Genomic DNA, 20,332 nt, shown 5'->3' on the forward strand with positions numbered 1-20,332 from the left:
AAAGTGTCATATAGACTCCAAACTTATTTCTTTATCACCATAACCAAATAGTTAAATCCTTGTCCTAGTTAACCAAAAAACCTTTCTTCAGAAGGCATTTGGCTCATTCATGTAGAAGCCAGGCATTTAAGTCAAACCTCAGTTCTGTAGCAGATGTTTATTTATTAGACAGTGTTCTTTGAGTCATTGTGAATTGTGTTCACTCTTTAGCCCTGAACATCCATTATTACCATTTATCACAAATGAGTGAAACTTTAATGATGTTGAATGTTTAAACATGTCCCAGATGAACATTATAGGGGTATTAGAATTGATGAAGCAGACTTGCATTCAACTTCTAGAATGGTTTTTACCCCAGTCCTGTTGATAGTTCCTGAACTACAGCTAAAAAAACTAAATGTATTTAAAAGAGGTCAAACATGCAGGTAAATTGTTCCACAACTTTGTTGTTAGAAATAATTGTATTCTTTTCAAATTTCTAAAGGACTTTCATTTGAATATCAATGGGGGAATTTCAGTTTTTTACACTGTTTCTTTAAACTGATTGTGGATTTGAGAAAATCCACAGTAAATTTAAACTTGTGCACCTGATATTTCTTGTTAAAATGCGATAAAGATGTGTGTCATTAAAAGCCCATAATTAATTATATATTGCTGCCGATGATGAGTCTATTAAGCTTCTGACTGGAGCTATATATATATATCTGCACAAGCTGAAAACAAAGGTTCCTTTCACATTTCACATTTCAACAGTGAATAAGATGGAGAAAAACTCTGAACAGTCTAACATGAATGACAGTGTAAAATCTGAGGGATGTACTGACAGCCTTTACTCACCTCACAGGCTTCTTGTTTTTTAAAAACTCCAGAGAAACTTGAGTGCTGATTTCAGTCAGCATGCTGTGCAGAACAGTTATTACTGGATCACATGAAAAAATGGACGCCTGTTAGACAATGAGCTGTGTCCTAACACTGACCTGACCTGGACACTGTTACACTGATGTTGTCCACACAGGTCATATGTGTCCCCAGAGACAAAATAACCACAATTTGACTAATTAGAAGGCACAATCTGGCAAGGACAAAGGTCAAAATACAAAATGATGCTTTTCACAATGTTTCTTGTAAAATAAACAGCTGAGCAGTAGTGTTATTTGTAGTGGTTTAAATTGAAAACACAATTACTTTGACAGCACAGCTTTATCGTTTTTAATTCTTTCTTTAAAAAAGCCAGCACCCCTGGGACAAAGCTGAGGAGCGTTTCAGCGCAGGCAGGTTTCTCTTGTAGATTTTTTCATTTTTCGTTCATTCTGTCCCAGACCTTGTACTGTCATCATCACTGTCATTCCTACTGAAACAAGCAGAAGTAGTAATTTACTTTGTGTCTTTATTTAATAGGCTTCAAAGTGAGCGACTGATCTATAGAGTCAGTTTTCAGCAGGAAAATGAATTCATTTTTTTAGAAAATTAGCCTCCTTTGGCAGTGCAGATGGGTGCAATGCTGAAAGTACACAAAGTCATTTTCAAGCTTTCTAAGTCCTTGTTGATGTGACAATGCTGTTTGTTGATACATGTCTCCAGGGCATTAAGCAGTATTCCTATTGAAGCCTTATACACCTTATGAAAATGCATATACCTTTGTTGCTATAATTTGTCATTAAATCAGCTCTATTACAATAGCCAACATGTTTTTCTATTTGTCAGAATAATAATAATATTTTATAGATCTCTTTTTTTTTCTTCTTAAAACTCAGAAATGTACAAAAAATACCCATTCATATTTGGTTAAATTGCTTTCCACATTGTATGATTTGGGGAAAACATTTCAGGAATCTTTCCATTTGGGAGACCCATTTGCTAATGTCCTGGATAATACATTGAGATGTTGCATCAATATTTCCACATAATTTTTTTTTGCTCATGTTTCCATTTATTTTATGTTGTACACTGTCTCTCCTGCAGCAAAATACCCACACAAAGTGATGCTTTCACCTCAGTACTTCACAGTTGACACGGTGTTCTTACCATTTCTTGTTTTTCCTCTAAATGTCATGTTGGTTTTTATGAACAAACATCTATTTGAGTTTCATCAGACCATAGGGCATGTCTCAAAAATGCAGGCCTTTGTCTCTAGGTGCATTGAAAAGAAAAGATATAGATTGTGTGCTTTTGATGAAACCAAGAATGAATCAGACTAATGGAGACTGTCAATTGCCTGATTACTTTTGGTTTTCCCAAGAGGGCACATAGGAGTGTTTGATGAGCCGTTTTAAGATACATCTATGGGATTGCCTCCATTTAACTAAATCAGAAGCTTGTAAAGTCATGACATCATCATCTGGGCTTCCCCATTTCTTAAAAAATACACCGAGAAAAGCCTCTAACCCTATAAGACCTAATACCAAAGCAACTTAAACAGTTAGTTTAGTCTAATTAAATGTGGGGAAAAATTGTTATTTAAAACATTATAAGTTTTAACTGTATATACCAATTAAATAACTGTATTTTTCTTACATATCGATTAATGTTGATCATGAGGTGGCCCCTTCAGATCGCCTGTGGATTTTTATATAGCTTTTTTCATACAGTCTTGCATTTCTTATCCTTGCCTGAGGTCTTCATGAATATTGTACTACACTATGCTCTATAGTAAACTCCATGTTGTGAGGAATGTATCCAATTACTTTATGAATAATAGATAAGGATTGTGGAGGAGGAGTAGCATTCATTCAGTGAGATTTTCTTGAACTAATTCAAGATTAAACTCTATGTATTTGTCGAAATGAAAAAGCGATATTAATTTTTTGTTAAATAGAAATGTGTCAATATTTATTTTCTTCCTTAGCATTGAGCAACCCACAAATCTTTCTGGGTGAAGCTTTCTTTCAACATAAAATATGCACCAGATGTTGGTGACAGCCCAATGAATACATACAAAAAAAATTAAAGCAAAGCAATCCACAAATTAAGTTATGGATAAAATATCATAGCCACAAAGGAAAAAGTGACTGAGCACACTTGTAAATGTATTTACTATTTTGTGGAGAATCCCTTTTTGTAATAACTTTAAGATGTCTCCTGTAGGGAGAAAGTAGTCACATAAATTTCTCAGTGTAACTTTTACCCTTTCTTTTACATAAACCATCTATAAAATTTGAATGTTTTCCTGTTGCTTTTTATGCAATCTGACCTTCAGTTCTTTTGATTAATTTCCAATTCAATGCAAGGTGATCAACTGATCATTCAAGTGGTTTTACTCTATTGTTCTGAAATGAAATGTGCTTAAGACTATTGCCTTTTTTGGAAATTCTCACTCAATTCATGTTTAATTTTATCAATTTATTCCTAATTGAAACACATGAGGTGTGCCAATAACAGATGCTATTAGACAGATTAGGAAAAATGTGAGCTCAGGACCAAAAAGTGGTCAAGTAAGAGCAGCACTACTTCAACACACTTTTATATAAACTATAGGTGCGCATTTGTGTCTTGTGCATTTTTGCAAAATATTTTTTGTCTTCATTCATTTTTTAGTTGATTTGAATAGTATCCAGAAATTAGCTCAGTAGGAAACTTTTACTAAAATTCTCACTATGTCCTGCTTGTAATTCTCATGTAAACATAAAAACATAAGTAAAAAGTGAATCTCCTGCAGCTTTTTTTTTTTTTTTTCAAAAAGTTACTCTTGTAACTAAGTCAATGTAAAACAGCTCCCACCACCTGATGAAAGCTGCTGTTTTATCTGGCTTACCTGGATCCTGTTTGGTGAAAAAACACACAGAAAGACTCAAATCAAGGCTGAACGTAAAATCGCTAATCACTACAGGCCATTTAGTCGTTAAAAAAACCCAATGAATCAATGAAGAACATAATTACAACAGATTATGTTGTTTAGCAAAACCTCGACCCAAATGAAGGATAAACATTTGGCAGTGGGAAATTGGGATTAATTAATTTGTTTTCTTGAGGGCTCTTCAGTCTCATTAAGTTTCAGTCCAGACATTTTCCACAATGGATCTCTGGTCAAACACAACATGTGGTTGCCTCATGTTAAACATTATCTTAACTTGGTTCACTCTGGGTACGGGTGTGCCTCAATATCTTATAAGTAAAAGCACAAATCCATTAAGAAATTACAGAATTATATGTATACGCATTTTTATTTCTTTTTGTCATATGACAAACAACACAAACTTTATAAATTACCTGTCAATTTGTCTCAAACTACCACAAAACAAGCTTTTCCCTTGACTTCAGCCTTCAATCTTTATTCTAAAATAATACCATCACATAATACAAAATGCAGTAACATGTTACCTGTGTAAAATTTATCTCTTTAAAAGGGATGCACTGATCCACTGATAACGATACAGATATCTGAGGTTTAGTATCGGCTGATACTGATACATTAAAGAGAAACAGCACAGAATTGATTTAAATTGATTTTTTTTTTAAAACACAGACTTAAATGTATTGAATAACAAATTTATTTGATGACTCTGCACCTGTGCACCACATTTCAATAATAATAGCTATAAGTTTGGACAAACATGTTAATTTGTTCAGTCAGGGAAATTAGGAGTATAAAAGTAAAATAAATAAAAAATTGAAACTAACTGCAACAAGCATTATTTCAAATAGTTCACAAAGTTCATTTAGAAATTCTAAATATAATGTGAAGTAAATAATGAAGCAAGACGTCGCTTGCATAACGCATAGAATTAGAATAAATAGATATGCCCTAATGGATCTGGCACATTGTTACCTGAGCTTCTAGCTTGGAAACAATTCAAATATTAATATTGCAGCACCTGCTACTGACAAAATGAACAACATTCCCTCAGAAATACTTAAAAATATGATTTAAGAAAGATCATATTTTCCATTCATATCCTTCTGTGCAAACTGAATAAACAAATTTCAATGCAGAAAGATTCCCTTATTCTAAAAACAGTGAGTCACTGACTTAAGTATTCAGTGTAAATACCATAAATCACTTGGAGAATCCTAAATAAATGACTTTTCAGTTAACAGTACATGAAAAGTCATGTCATGATTTTAACCCAACTCTGCTTACAGCAGCGCCTCTCATAAGTTGCCATTGTAAAACGACTCACATAACTCGCAGCAAGCATTATAAATAATAAGGCAATTTGCTGTGGGTGCCATCCCGTCTCACTTTAATAAATAACCACTTCAGCTCTGCAGTCTCGGTTCTTCTACTGTAATTCTTGCATTTCATTGTTATGTTGGAAATCACGACAATAGCAAACTGTTCCATTTGCATTTTTAAAGACATGAGAAAATGTGTATTAGGACTCCTACAGAAGTATTTAATATGCAGTACAAACAATTCTTATTCACATCTGGTCCAAGTAAATAAAACTGTCTCCTTTGCTAAAAAAGGAAGCTTTTTTTTAAACAAATAAACTTAAACTTGTGGTGAACATTTGTATTGCCATCATGTTTCACTAGGAGGAGGAGGATTTTTGGCAAAAAGCTCCATTTTAGATTCATCTGACAGGAGATGTGGAAAGTTATGAACATTTTAAAACGTTTGCATGGTCTTCTAGTAAACAAACAACCAAACACAAAAGTAAATGATATTTATCAGCCACTTATAATGTTGATATGTTAGTTTGTCTCTGGTAGAAAGATGTAAAATCTGCAAAACGTCTTGAATGAGCAGAGTAAAAGTTTTGCATGGGTCTTATTTGATTTATTGAGAGAACATAAAAAATTCACATGAAAACTTTGTGAAAGAACAACAAATGCAACCTGTTGTGAAATACTAAAAGTTCAAAAGGTCCTCTTGCATTACACACTGCTCTCCGGATGTTTACGGGTTAAATTGAATGTTTTAATGAGCTCCTCTTTAATTGGAAATATTACCAGCAAAGCAAGACACTAGAAGATGTGAATGATTAGAGAAGATCCACTAAGCGAGACAAGTGGTGAAAAATGTGGGTTGTACTTGCTTTTCCATCTGTTTTTATTTAAATTAATTACACAAGAATACCAATATAAAGTTGTAGGCACTGAATGTTTCATTAATCATATAAAACACTCAAACTCAAACTCTAAAAAGTCACCAGCTTTAATTGGCTAGAATAATGTTACCTTTACAAACCTCTCACTGAGACACAATTGTCTATTATGCTGTGTGCTTTTAGAGGGTTTTTGTGAAGCGGTTAGCTAGATTTCAGCAGCATAAAGCTTTTAAAAATTGTACAATGAAAAAATTAAGCATAATTTGAAGGTCTAATTTTATCACTGAGCTGCCTGACAGTGGGCTTTTAAGTGATCAAAGTGATGTCTGTTAGCTTCAGTCATATTTATTATCATTATCTTGTTGAAAATTAAAACTAAACTGGTGACAGGCATTTTTAATAAATACAAACCTTCTGCAAAGTTTAATTAAAAAAAGTAATAAAAATATAATTTATTTATTTATTTATTTATTTTTTACTTTTTAGTATATTAAAACATGACTTTGCTAATTAAAGCATAGTTTCCTCAAAGGGTACTTGGTTGCGTGAATAATTAAAATGACAAAATCAAACTCAAGCCTTTCATTTACTTAAAAACGTTCATTTCTAAAAAATCTGCTTAGTTTATTTACTCTTAAATCAAGTGAAACGTATCATCCATGTTGTGGTTTCATTGAGGGATATTTGACCAAAGTCTTAGTTAATCTCAAGAAAACCACTACACTATGTTTGATCTGAGCATCGATCCAGATTCCCTCCATGCATAACTCAAGTGTGAATCTTCAAACAAAGGTGTAATGCTGTGGTCACATTCATTATATTCAAACAGGCAGTCACCATCTATCATGAGACAATGATAGAAGCATTAGAGGATTTCAGCGATACAAACATCAGACCGCATTCTACTGTGCGTGCACAGTTACTTAGATCCAGGAAGAACGTGCCCGGTCTCCTGGGGAGTGAGAGTGAATGGGAAGATTCAGGATCCGCTCGGCTAAAGAAGGATTACATCCCACAGAGTCTCATGGGGAGACAGACACAGATGCTTCATTGATCCTGCTGATAAACACTGAATGGCTGGAAGCTCCAGTAAGTGTCAAGTTCCCTCAACGGAAACACTGAGACAGTCAGGGATGAAGTTCACAGCCCTGCATATGGGATTTACAGATAAGCCTGTAGGATTTTGAATTAGCAGGACTAATTTTCACAATTTGTCTATAATTCACTTAACTTTGTCAATGGAATGTAATTCATGGAAACATGAACTTAATGAGTGACAGACCTGGATTGTATGTCTTTTTCTGTGCCTGTGTGGTACCCGACCACACAGGCACAGAAATGTTGTTGTTTTTCAACAACATTTAGAGTTTTGAGCGTTTCTCCTTTTTTACGTTAAAGTTATCAAAATAAACTTTGAATTATGAATTAAAGACATTAAAGACATTTTCAAAAGAAATCTTTAATATGTATTTTTTACATATTTACATAATATCACTGCTTCAATCAATCAATCAAATTTTTATTTGTATAGCACATTTCAGCAGCAAGGCATTTCAAAGTGCTTTACATCATAACAAACACAGAATCACAATGCAATATAGAATCAATCATTAAGTCAAGTTGCATCAATAAATTTGTAATTGATTACATTTCAAATACAATTCTAAACAGGTGGGTTTTCAGTTGAGATTTAAAAGAAGTCAGTGTTTCAGCTGTTTTACAGTTTTCTGGAAGTTTGTTCCAAATTCGTGGTGCATAGATGCTGAAAGCTGCTTCTCCTCGTTTGGTTCTGGTTCTGGGGATGCAGAGCAGACCAGAACCGGAAGACCTTAGAGGTCTGGAAGGTTGATACAATAAAAGCATATCTTTAATGTATTGTGGTGCTAAGCCGTTCAGTGATTTATAAACTAACAACAGTATTTTAAAGTCTATTCTTTGAGCTACAGGGAGCCAGTGGAGGGACTTTAAAACTGGTGTTATGTGCTCTATCTTCCTGGTTTTAGTGAGAACGCGAGCAGCAGCGTTCTGGATCAGCTGCAGCTGTTTGATTGATTTGTTGGACAGACCTGTGAAGACGCTGTTGCAATAATCAATACGACTGAAGATGAACGCATGGATGAGTTTCTCTAGATCTGGCTGAGACATTAGTCCTTTAATCCTGGAAATGTTCTTCAGGTGATAGGTGAATGTTCTTCAGAGGCTTTTGATAAGCCTCACCAGTGAGGCTTATCAAAACCTCACTGGTGTTATGCTCTGCACACAAGTTAGTATTGTTTCTATCAAATGTTGGAGAAAGAGTAAAGTTTGCTAGGATTATATGGATTCTTATTAAAGACTACCAAATTTTCATCATGAAAAGGGGTTTTTTTGTTTGTTTTTTTAAAAGAACATATACTCCAATAATATCCTGAGGCTCATTTAAACTGTGAAATCTTTGTTTTCCATTGTATATTTCCGTATTGCATCAAAGCAACTATATAATTGCCTTTCAAGTTGAATTATTCAGTCATCGTCACAGTGTCAGTCAAGAGGCTATAAAATATGAAAAGGAAGCTCCAACAGATAGATAGGGAGACAAACTTGTCTTATTTTTGAGTTTCACTTTTGGATCTTGGAATCCAACACTAAAAAGATAATAAATCATCTTTTAGTGTCTTATACACTAAAAGATGATTTTCTGCCTTTTAACTAGAACCTAATAAGATGCGTTTGACTTTTTGGTATCTAAATTACACATCAGAGACAATGAAGACTATATATATACGCTGAGCAGGTGATTGCTGGGTTTTACAAATACGGCTAAGAATTTATATAAGATATAGGCATATTTTTCCCTACTTTAGTATTTAATTTGTAGGAGTAAATGATTTATTTATTTTTATATATAATGTGGCAAAGTAAAAACTCAAGTACTTCAAATTTTTTGATAACTTAAAGTGTAGATTGGTAATCAAATTGTCCATTATAGTTGAGATGTCCAATGATAGTAATACATTTTCTAAGTGTTTATTTAAAAATCACACTTAGATAATTGTTTTTTGGGAAAAAAAAAAAAAACTTTAACGTCTAAGGACAATTTATCACTTTTTTACTTGTTTAAAAAGTTTAGAAAAGATGAAGAGATCACACATTTGTCGCTAATGGCACATTTCTTTTTTACTGTGGCACAGTTGTATATTTTATTGTTTTCTTATTGTAGGCAATAATTTATTAGTGATGCATTTACATTTAAAAGAGTAATAAAATCCTTCATTTTTAAGAACCTGTTAATATTTTCCTAATTTTATGCTGTTTAAACTTCAATAATGCTCATCCAAATAGTGAGGTGGTTTCAGAACTCACCTCAAAGAAATAATAAAGGACCTCTTCTCCTGATTCATGACAACGGAATGAAATGAGAAACATTTAGAAAGATCATCCAGTGGAACTGGACCCTCCTAACACACACAATAGATTCTATTTATCAGACAGGATCCTGAAGAGAAAAACATAACAATCTCACCCTTACTGCTCTGATTTGCACAGCATGACATGACCGTAGAGTTTTCATGAAGCATAGCTGGGGCCACCCATCAGGTAAGGACTGTGGAGAGAGGTCTAACCGGACCTGATGAATTAAGGGTACATTTATTGGGCCTCCAGGGAGGTCTGCTGATTGCCCACAGCACTACTAATTGATTTAGTGCAAGGTCACAGTCTGAGTGACAGAGGGTGAGGAAAGGAATTTCCTGTTTCTACATCTATAATTCATTTGCTTCCTGTGTGTGTGTAAGAGAGAGACTGTTTGTCCTTGTGCAGAAATACATTTATTAATCCAAACGCACCATATATACACATCAGTATATACTGTTTATATGGAGGAATGTGAAAAAAGTCTTGACTCATTAAGCCTTTCAAATATATATTTTTTATCTCTCCTATTTCTCCTGTTGATGAAAGCAGTCATCAATAGTTACTGATAACCAGCACTTTATCATGCACAGTTTAGAGTTTTTGTTTCTATGTGTGGCTCCAAAGGGAACCTATTTTTATGTGTGTTTATAAAAACTGTTTAACTGTCTTTATTCTTGTGTTTTTCATTTGTTGGAAAACGATGTACTGACAAATTATTTTTCTCTGTAAATCACTTTTATCAATAAGCCACTTTTTTGCTGATTCTTCTAAAGAAAAAAAACGGTCAAACACTTGTCTAAATAAAAAGTCCAATCACATCAACAAAGAATGGATTTTCCTTGTAATGAATCCTTGTTTAGTTTAGTGCTGGATTAATGGGAGGATGATGGGAAGTATGCTATTGGTCAGGTCAGAGTAAAGCTGGCGACACACTAGATTATTATTATTCTTTTTCTTTTCTTTTTTGCATGATTTCACCCCCTCTTTCCAGTCAGAAGAAGTCTCTGCTGGTCTGCAGTAGTTATGGTCAGTCAGTATGGTGGTCAGACAAAAATCTATTAGTCTGAGAAGAGGTGATGACCCAAGTCTGCAAGTGTGAGAGGTGAAATGATCCGACCCAATTTCAGTCTCTCTAAAACAAAACCTGCCATTTGTTGTACAGTTTTAAGCCATTCTGGCTGTGACAAATGAATACAACTCAAATGTGCCAGATGACATTTATTCTTTAACAAATTGAACAATTGTCTCATTTTTTTAATATAGATACATAAAAACAGACATGTGTAATAAACAAAAGAAATTGAAACTTTTTGGACTGCTACCTACTGATTTTTTGGCATATTGCAACATGGTGTCTATAGAGCTAGGCAGTTATTCTGCTTTTGGAAAAGTAGTTATGGGGCCCAAATCCAGCCATTCAGGAGCCAAATTCAGGTGCAAATCTGCACTCTTTAATACTCTAATTTAAGCCAAAATGGTGGAAAACAGTGAGCAACAGCTGAACATGCAGGAAGCAGAAAGATCTGCCAAAGAACTGCAAAGTCTGTGGGGTATAAGTACTGTCTGAGTGCAGTTTGACTGACTGCAAATATACACTGCTTGTGGTAATTAGGATCCAAAACAACCTAGATAATGACTGAGACGAACATGATGTGATAACAACAAAAATCCAGAAAAACGTATCAAGAACACATATTTGAAATCTTTTGATTTAGATGTACAAGTCTGAACACAACTTTCTGGTGGAGTACACAGATTTGAGCCAGAGAATCAAACATTTGATTAAGTGCAGAATTTAGGAAATATTTTTGCCCTTGCGAATGTGTAGGTCTACACTGCTAGGATTCATGGAAAATGTACAGCTTGCTCATCCATACAAGCAAATGGGGTTGTGTTATACAAATGCAAGCTGTCCAAATCAGTTGTCTGCCAAAACCCTCCACTGCGCTGCTCCTTTGACGGTCTGATGGATTTCCCTCTGGTGTCTAAAGTATTTTCAACCAGTCACACAAACAGACCACCGGCTTCATGAGAGAAGCCTTTGTTTTGGCTCTCATCCACAACTCTGGAGCTCATTACAACATGATTGGATAGCAAAATTTGCAACACAAATCAAATTAGCGAGTAAACTACGTATTCAATTAACTATTTTCCAGTCCAGGTATTCTAACAGTTTTAAAGTGTCTTCTCAAATCTCAGAGGCAGAGAAAACTTAAAAGTCATTTTAAAAAGCCCAAAGAAAATTGTAGATTTATTTTCTTTATATGTCAAATTATATCATGTTTAAATCACCAAAGGTAAGTAAAACAATAACCCTCATAACAACAACTTTTAACTGACAACTTGTACAATAGCAAGAGGAAAGCAGAGACTGTCTAGCACATTACTGGGTTTCACAGGAGCGTATTACAATGTGCAAGCTTCAACCAGAAAAAAAAGTCCAGATTCATCCCAAGACTTCAAACACCCCCAAAGCAACCAGAGTGTCTCAACCACACAATATCCTCTCCACCCACAAAAAAAGCAATTTCCCATCATATTTAAGAGAAACATCTGTCACTTCAGGGTCCTTCATTCCATGTCGCACTAAACAGGTTTATGCTAACAAAACGCCAAATGTCTTCAGAGGATCCTCTGCAGAAATATGGTGCTGCTTATGGGATTTGTTGAGTGGCTTCGTTCCACTGAGGTTCAGGCCTTAATCACATTTCCAGCTTCTGCTTTAGATCTTGCTTCTTGTCCTGGTGGATTTAACTCTCAAAAAACTTTTGGAGTAAAGCTCAGAGCCAGAAAAAACAGACTTTCAGAAGCACATCTGGCTAGAGAAGAAGACATTGACTGCATCGTGCTAAATAAAGGTTCATCTGATTCAGCAGTTGATTGACTCATTTATGGAAAATAGTGATTAAGATTTCTCATTCCTTTGGGGAAATTTTGTTATACTTAACTTCCATGGCAAGCCTTGAATGTGGTGAAAACATTCTGGGAAGGTATAAATGTGATGCACAGCAGTGGTAAACATGATCTTCTCTCAGTCACATTAAAACAGTGCTGGTATCAAAATAAATGAAGGCATATTTAAAACATTTTCTGCATCATAGAATAATGAGGCTACTTCAATTCTAAATAAATCATATAATGTAATTGCACTCTTGTTTTGTTACTGTCTATAGTGCAATTAATTGTAGTAATTGTTGTTAACCTTGCAGAAAGGTGAGGAAAAAGTATTTTGCAAGGGATTCCCTGGCAAAAGAAATGGTAGCTGAAGAAACTTGTTTCTGGAAGGTACACACCAGGTATAATGTGGCATCATTAAGAAAACCAAATATATACTCTTTAGAGTCTACACAACTGTTGCCTGATCGATGCATGTATACATACAGTAGTCTACTGTTTATCCAAGATTAGGTTGCAGAGGCAACAAGTCCAGGAGGAAAAATATACATGTACATTGGTACATGTATATTCTATCAATTCTATCCAGGTTTTTCTGGGGGGTCCAGTGGCATTCTCAGTGGAAAATGGAAATAAAGTCCCTACAGCAAGATCTTAGTTTGCCCAAGGGTGTCTTCCAATAGGGTGTGCCTAGAAACATTCATCAGGCATCCTAAACCAGTGTTTTCTGATTGTGGCCTGCGCGGCGCACTGCCCTGCATGTTTTAGGTGTTTTCTTGAGTCAACACACAAATTTCAATTGATGGTAGATTACTGAGTTGTTGCTGATCTGCTATCTTGAATCAGATGTGTTAAAGCAGGAAAACATCTAAAGCATGCAGGGCAGTGTGCTTTTATTACCAGGATGGTGAAACACTGTCCTAAACAGATGTTCAAACCAGCTCAGCTGACTCCTAATGATTCATACGAGCAGAAGTTCTAACTCAGGATCTTCGTGCTGCAAGACAACAACACTACTAAGTGAGCAACTATGCATCAATTTATTTAGCCCTAATCCAAATAGCTTGACCAGGTAATGGTAGGAATGTGTTGAACAGGTATATGGAGAAAGTTGCTTTTTGGGTCGGCTTTCTCTTCAGCACAACAGACACTTCTTTGCCTCTCAAGGGTCCATCCCACCATAACCTCTACTCTCCTGGCCACTTCAAGTGGGCTGCAAAACACTGGAGTCCACGCTAAACGTCATGGTGTTAATACGCCAGAAAAACTACATCGACTGCAGAAGCAATAGAGTGGCCAGGAGACTCCACAACTAGGCAACATCATCTCTATGGCTAAAGTCTGAAAACCTTTATTACCACAACAGAACCAGTGACAAAATGGTTTTAATCATATTTTATCATAATCTTCTGTAAAAGTAATATGCTTTTGATGCTGAACAATTGTTTGAGTGTAAAGATACAGTATATACCCATGGCTGTCCCAATGCTCATATATTAAAAGATATACTGGACGTTACTGCAGTACAATAGAAACTTATACGAAAACAAAATATATATATATATATATATATTGAAAAAAATCTGTGATTTTACCCTGGTTCTCAGTATTTTTAAGTTAAAAAAATACTGAGATACAATATGCATAACTATGCTGTTAAAAACTTTAACAACATGGTTTTGCATATTGTTTTCTTCATTTACAATGCCACAATGTAATTAACTCATACATGAAACAAATATTGATGTCTACCAACTATTACTCCTGTGAATTAGGCTCTTTGGCATGGTGTTTAACAAAAGATTCATTTACCCTTAATATTTAATAGGAAACCACCCTGATGAAGCAAAACTCAAGCTCACCTTTACCTACCTTTTCTTACTAATTTGTTGTTTAGGTTCATAATTAGTGGATATTTGTGGATGTAGCATTTGTATGAACAAAACAGTAACTGGGATTTGTCATGCTAAAATTATAAGGAAGGGGCCTTCTGAAACCAAGGCGCCTCTGTGGCCTTTTTATGTGTAATCGATGGAAATGGCAAGGTCCTCATATAACCCCACACTTCCATACAAAGCCCCCCCCAATGGTAGTCAGAGAGTGTCCTCAGGCTTTATGGTGATGTGGGAGGAAGGGAACATTGGCTCACTTTCACACGGAGGCCAATTCATTTGGGACTGACCAGAAAAATTTAGAAATGAAGGATCATTTTCTTTCAATCTAAATACAAAGATCATGAATCTTTAGAAGAGTGGATTCACAGTGGCTCCATTCTTATCAGAGATGAGGGGAAAGACAAATAATCTTAGAACCCTAGGGTTAATTTAATGACTGGTGTATAAAAGCCTAAAGAATGTGTTACTAGCATTACGATGTAATTATCATAGTGCATTTTTCACAGTTTTCTAGGATGTTTTATAACATCCTAGAAAAGCTGCAAAGCTAAGATTGCAGCTTTTTACACACACACACACACGCACACCCCCCCACACACACACCCATGCACGTGCCCACACACTTGTATATATGCTGAATCAGAAAAACTAAATGGCTCACTTTTATCACCAAAAATTAAATTTGATTTCTAAAAAAGCCTTTCAGTCAATACGGGAGCAATCTATATTATATATCTTTATGCTGTTTTATTAGGTAATGCTGTTGATCACAAACCTAAAAGTAGTTTGTGCCCACTTGTGAAGGCAGCACTTTTATCATAGTCTGCTTTCAAAGACCTAATTGAAGGAACTGGCCAAATAACAGAAATATTTTAGCACATTTACTTCTATCTTTGAACAGATAGATTCCTGTTGTAATTGGTTCACAGATGTGACCTTTTGTGTGATGAACAGTCCATTACGCAGCTGCCCACAGGATGTGAAAGAAGCCCTTGATATTGAAAAGTGTCTTATCTGGTTCAGCTATCTTTCCTACATGCTTATGATTCTGACTGGTGAGAATAAGCTGCACATAATTGGACACTGTTGTTCCTTCTTGCATCCCAGATTTTGAAAGGCCATGATCCAAAAAAAGCATCAGTCTCATCCAGCAAAGATGTGTTGAATGTCCAGCAAGAGATGTGAGAAAGAGATAGCGAGAGATAAAGCTGAATAGGGAGAGTGTTTCAAATGCCTCATTTGCACCACATGAGTCAGACCACGTTTGGTCTCAGTGGGAATATCTGGCATGACCTTAAAAAAAAAATTCATCCAGGCATTCACAGTTGATCACAGATGACCTCTTTCACATATCACACAGTGGACTTATTTACATTTTTAAGGCATCAAACTCAGAAAGTTAAAAGAGTTAACATCCCAAAAGCCTTCAATTCTCGCTGAGCAAGAAAGAGAATAGGACATTTTCAAAATGTCAAAAACAATATTGAAAAAGTGATGCTGACTTGCAGTCAGGTTAAAAAGATATTCTACATGCGGCCAAATTTGAATAGCAGAACTTGTGTTCAAATATGTTTGTACTTTAATTTGAAGTAATGTTTGTACAAACTTTTTATCGGTTGATTCATTGTTTCCTTAATTTATTTTCCAATCCAAACAGTATAACTAGAACTTTAATCTATGTAGTACTGCATGTACTACATAAAAAAATGCCAACCACAATACAGGTGGAGAAAGCGCTATGTTCATGGTAACTGAGGAGGAACTGAAGAATCACAACTCAGTGGAGATAATTTGTTTGTAACACATTCCATAATTATGGCTTTTATGGAGGTACGAAGGACTTTTTTTAAAAAAAGCCTTAAGAAGCAACATTAAGGGGATTCAACAAGCATATGAAAGATCAGATGACATTAAATTAATTTTTTTTAGCCTACAGGTAACATGAGGAAAACTATCATTCATCACAATCCTAATTCTAAAACATAAGGGTGGTTGCATCATGCTGAGGGAACACTTTTACTCAGCAGGGATAAGGAAGCTTTTCTGAGATGAACATACCCTGATGGATTTTTGCAGCTGTGAACAGTAAAACCTGGCTGTTCATAATAGCAACTTCACTTATCATTTTTCTTTCTTGTCGCAGTTTTGATCTCATTTGTGTTGACTAACCAGATAAAATCCCAGTAACATTCAGGGCAAAATCAAGGTGTATGAATACTTTTCCGAGACACTGTCGCTCTGTTTGAAAACTACTTGAGACAACCTGAATATTTCATCCGGAGCGCTGTATCTTTTGAGTTAAGAGTGTTGGCTGGTGGTTTATTTGAACATTTTTCTGTATGTAAAACAAAGTTGCCTAATGGAGAAAGTCTGTCCAAGAGTGAAAGAACTGCTGAAATGTTCCTTCATCTTTCACCTCCTTGTTAGGTTGTTTTTACTCAAAATAAGGAATCTGCCCACAAAACCCTCATTGTAGCAGCCTCAGTATGAATGATTAACGGCTCAATTCTTCATTTTTCATTCTTTAATCCCAGGCAGCCCAGCAAGATTTATACGATGCCAATGAGGCTTTAAGCATTTTGTACTAAAGATGAATGTGAAATTACTGAGCTGCCCACAAACTTTTCAAAACCTTCCAGAGAACCACACAGCAGAAGCACTGCTGACAAGTTGTGATATTCTGATGTGAACTAAGAAAATGGCTTCAGCAGAAATAAACCGCAGACGTTTCAACCATCAATCAAAGCCATCAGGTCACTCAGTTGCCATGTTTGTGTTCCTGAAACTGTACTTCTTCTGTGTTTATTTAAATTCAGGGTGAGCTAAAGTGCAGTACCTTCTCTGCAGGTCGGCTGGTTTTACGTGAAGCAGTCATTTATCAGTTAATTCTGGAGCGTCGCTGCAAGGCAGCAATGGTGTCTGTTGGGGTAACTGATGTGGACAGAGTTAATGTAGTCTGGAGATTGTTTCCATATGGGGCTTGTTTCATGCAGAGCTGCTTTGCTTGCGTCTTTAAAAAAATCAGCTGTTATTTCACAGTTTGCTCCCTTCAAGCATTCAAAGAGACAACTTTTGCAGCAGCAGCATCAGCCATAAACAAACAGTTCCCTTCTGACCTCGGTGGATAAATCAACAGCGAGACACTGTGTGCTCTTAAGAAAGAATAACTTCTGTCCAATGGGATTCAATTACCTGGCCTGTTGTTTTTTTACTAGTGGTACATTATCAGGAATAATATGGGAAAAATATCATGAGGTGTTAATTTGAGGATTACAAATACACTACCAAGTGTGAAGAACATTTAGACATTAAGTTGTAAAAACACTTTGAAATGACAATAAATCAAGCAAAGCTTCATGATGGCAGTGGTTAGCTCCAATGCCTCAAAGCAAGAGGGTCCAAGATTCAGGATAATTTGTAAATATCCATTGTGATCTTAATACTATTGAAATATATATATATATACTGCTCAAAAAAATAAAGGGAACACTTTAAGTGTTAAACACCTGTTTAAGTGTTCCCTTTATTTTTTTGAGCAGTATATATATATATATATATATGACAGTCTCTCTAGAGCATGTTTTGTTTCAAAGAGGCACATTATGAAGGGATTCCCAAACACCCAAACACACAGAACTAGCATGGTTCCCTGTGAATATGCAGCCAATACTTGTCGCAATCTGCCGTCAGGTCGGCCTCGGGTTGCTAGGGACATCATAAAAGCAGTTCTGTAGGGTAAAGTTCACATCTGAAGGGTATATGCTTTGCTTCAAAGAGCAACCACTGCTTCCTCCAGGTCAGAGATCAGACTCTGCCTCAAGCGGCAGAGATGAAGTATCTTTCTGTCTTGTTCTGAGTTGATAGTAGGATGTATTTACAGAGGGGGGGCCTGGTATGAAATAATACAGGCACTGCTCAAGTCTGTAATGGTAAAGAAAAAAAGAAAGAGCTGAGTCAAAAAGAAAAGTAGCTAATTTGCCTCTCTGTCAATTATCTTATTGTGATATCTGGTTAAGAAATGTTGGTTTGTCACCAAAAGACATGGATCTTGGATACAAGTGGCTCAACTGAGCTAAATGTTAGTGATGGGATTAAGCTGGTGATTGTTGGTGGGGAGAATTATGTGATTTGGCAAATAGGATCCCTGACAATTATGGAAGAATCACCACATTAACTGTGCATTCAATGATCTTTTATTACATTTCTGATAAAAATTTGTTTTTAGTTATTATTTTAATCATTAATCAATGTTCCCTATCTGGGTATTTCAAAAATATCACAAATTTGATAAATATATCCTTGGTTATGTTATCTTATGTTAGAAACATAAGATAATATATAGTTAATGTGCATCTTCTAGTTATTGGCTCAGCTGAAGACTTTAGACGAAATAAAGAACATCAAGTTTTCCATCCTAGTTCCATCTTCTGCATAATAGATAATATTACATATTTCCTGATCCCACCATTAACTGTAACAGTTTGTAAATGCCGTCTTCTCTTTTGTGTAAAAAGTCAAGTACTCTTCTATCTTCCATCAGCATATTATGGTGATGACAGTAATGTGCCACTTCTAGTCTCTGAAATACATTTGAAGTGTTTGGTGCTTGATTTGCAAGAATAAAAGGCCCTTTCTTTTCATATTCATAATGGTTCTTCACAAAAGCCCACTCCCTCCTTCCGGTCTTCTTCCCCTCACATGCGTCTCTTGCTGCTTACTCCTTCAATTTTTAACCAAACTTCTATATTTCAGAGAAAAAGGGAAAAACTCATTGACCTCTCAGTGTTTGCTACTTGAAGCAGATGGGTTGTGTTGTGTGGAGGTCTACTGGGTGTGGACGAATCTACAGGCTCAACCCCGTAACCCCTGCAAAGTTCTGCTGTGGCAACGCTGCTGCTGAAGTTACAGAGCTCCTGCAGAAAGTCTGGCAAAGCTTTAACGCAAGACGAATAAGTGAGGGAACTTATTGTGGTTCAGAGGGTCCAGAGGGTCCAAACTTCTGACACTCCCAGGTGGGCTTTATTTTATGCCTGTCTTTTACATTGAATATTTTTTATCTGACAATGATGTAATTGCAGAACAAAGGAAAATAATGAAGTAAGGAGCATTTTGAACAGTCATATCGATACTTTTATTAAATGGTCCGTACCTTTTTACAAAGGTAAAAAGGTATTTTCTTATTTTTCCTGTTCATCTATAAAAACATGTGCATTAAGTGTAATAAAAAAAAAAAAAAACATTTTTCAATGTTCTCCAAATTGTAAGTTTGATAATACTAAGACTGTTTATTAAGTACCGGTAATCTAGTTAAGGTTTACTTAAGCAACTGCATATTTTTTTTATTTTTAGGTTGAAAACAGAATACTTCAGCTGATGTATATGAAAGGATTTAAGGCCACAATTTTGAATAACAAATATTATACTTTTGCTTTTTTTAAATGTGTGCATCCTCTGTGCCAATATAAACAAACTTAAGCTGTGGCAACAACATTCAAAAGTACTGGATATGGATCAATATAAATTGTAATGGTTTTTTAAAGATGATATCCCAACAGTTTTGGTCAAATAAAGACTGTGCCAAAAATTCTTTTTTATTTCAGTGCTTTTATTGATAAAATGCCTATGCATTTTGATCAATCATAACAGATGGCACAGATGACCATTAGGGGATCCTTTGAAATGACTGTGAAAATGACAACACTGAAAATCTTACATGTTTGTGATCTTTGTGGCCGCAGGCTGCACTTTCTGAAACAAGCTCAACATAATCCGATCGCCTTTAGTCTCCAGATGTGCAAAGCTGCAGCAGACATCTCCCTAAAGACCTACAGATGTAATTAGGAGGTTCTACAAAGTGTTGACAAAGTGGTGACTGAGTGAATACAAATTTTCAATCACACTAATAGGTACGCAATGTTTTATGTTGGTGTATCACAAAAACCCCAATAAATTGAAGTTTTCAGTTAAGTAGCAAAATGTGAAATGCTGAGACATGGGGTGTGAATACTTTTGCAATACGCTGTACAAATTAGCATACTACTTCATTACTCAGAGCTTACGGTTTCTCAGTTACTTTTTACAGCTCTTAGGTTTTAATCATTGACATTTAGGCAGAAAACTCCAGGAGTGCGTATAACTGTCACCTAGTAAATGAAAATC

This window comes from Xiphophorus hellerii, chromosome 23 (assembly GCF_003331165.1).
Source record: "Xiphophorus hellerii strain 12219 chromosome 23, Xiphophorus_hellerii-4.1, whole genome shotgun sequence".
Taxonomy (NCBI): Eukaryota; Metazoa; Chordata; class Actinopteri; order Cyprinodontiformes; family Poeciliidae; genus Xiphophorus; species Xiphophorus hellerii.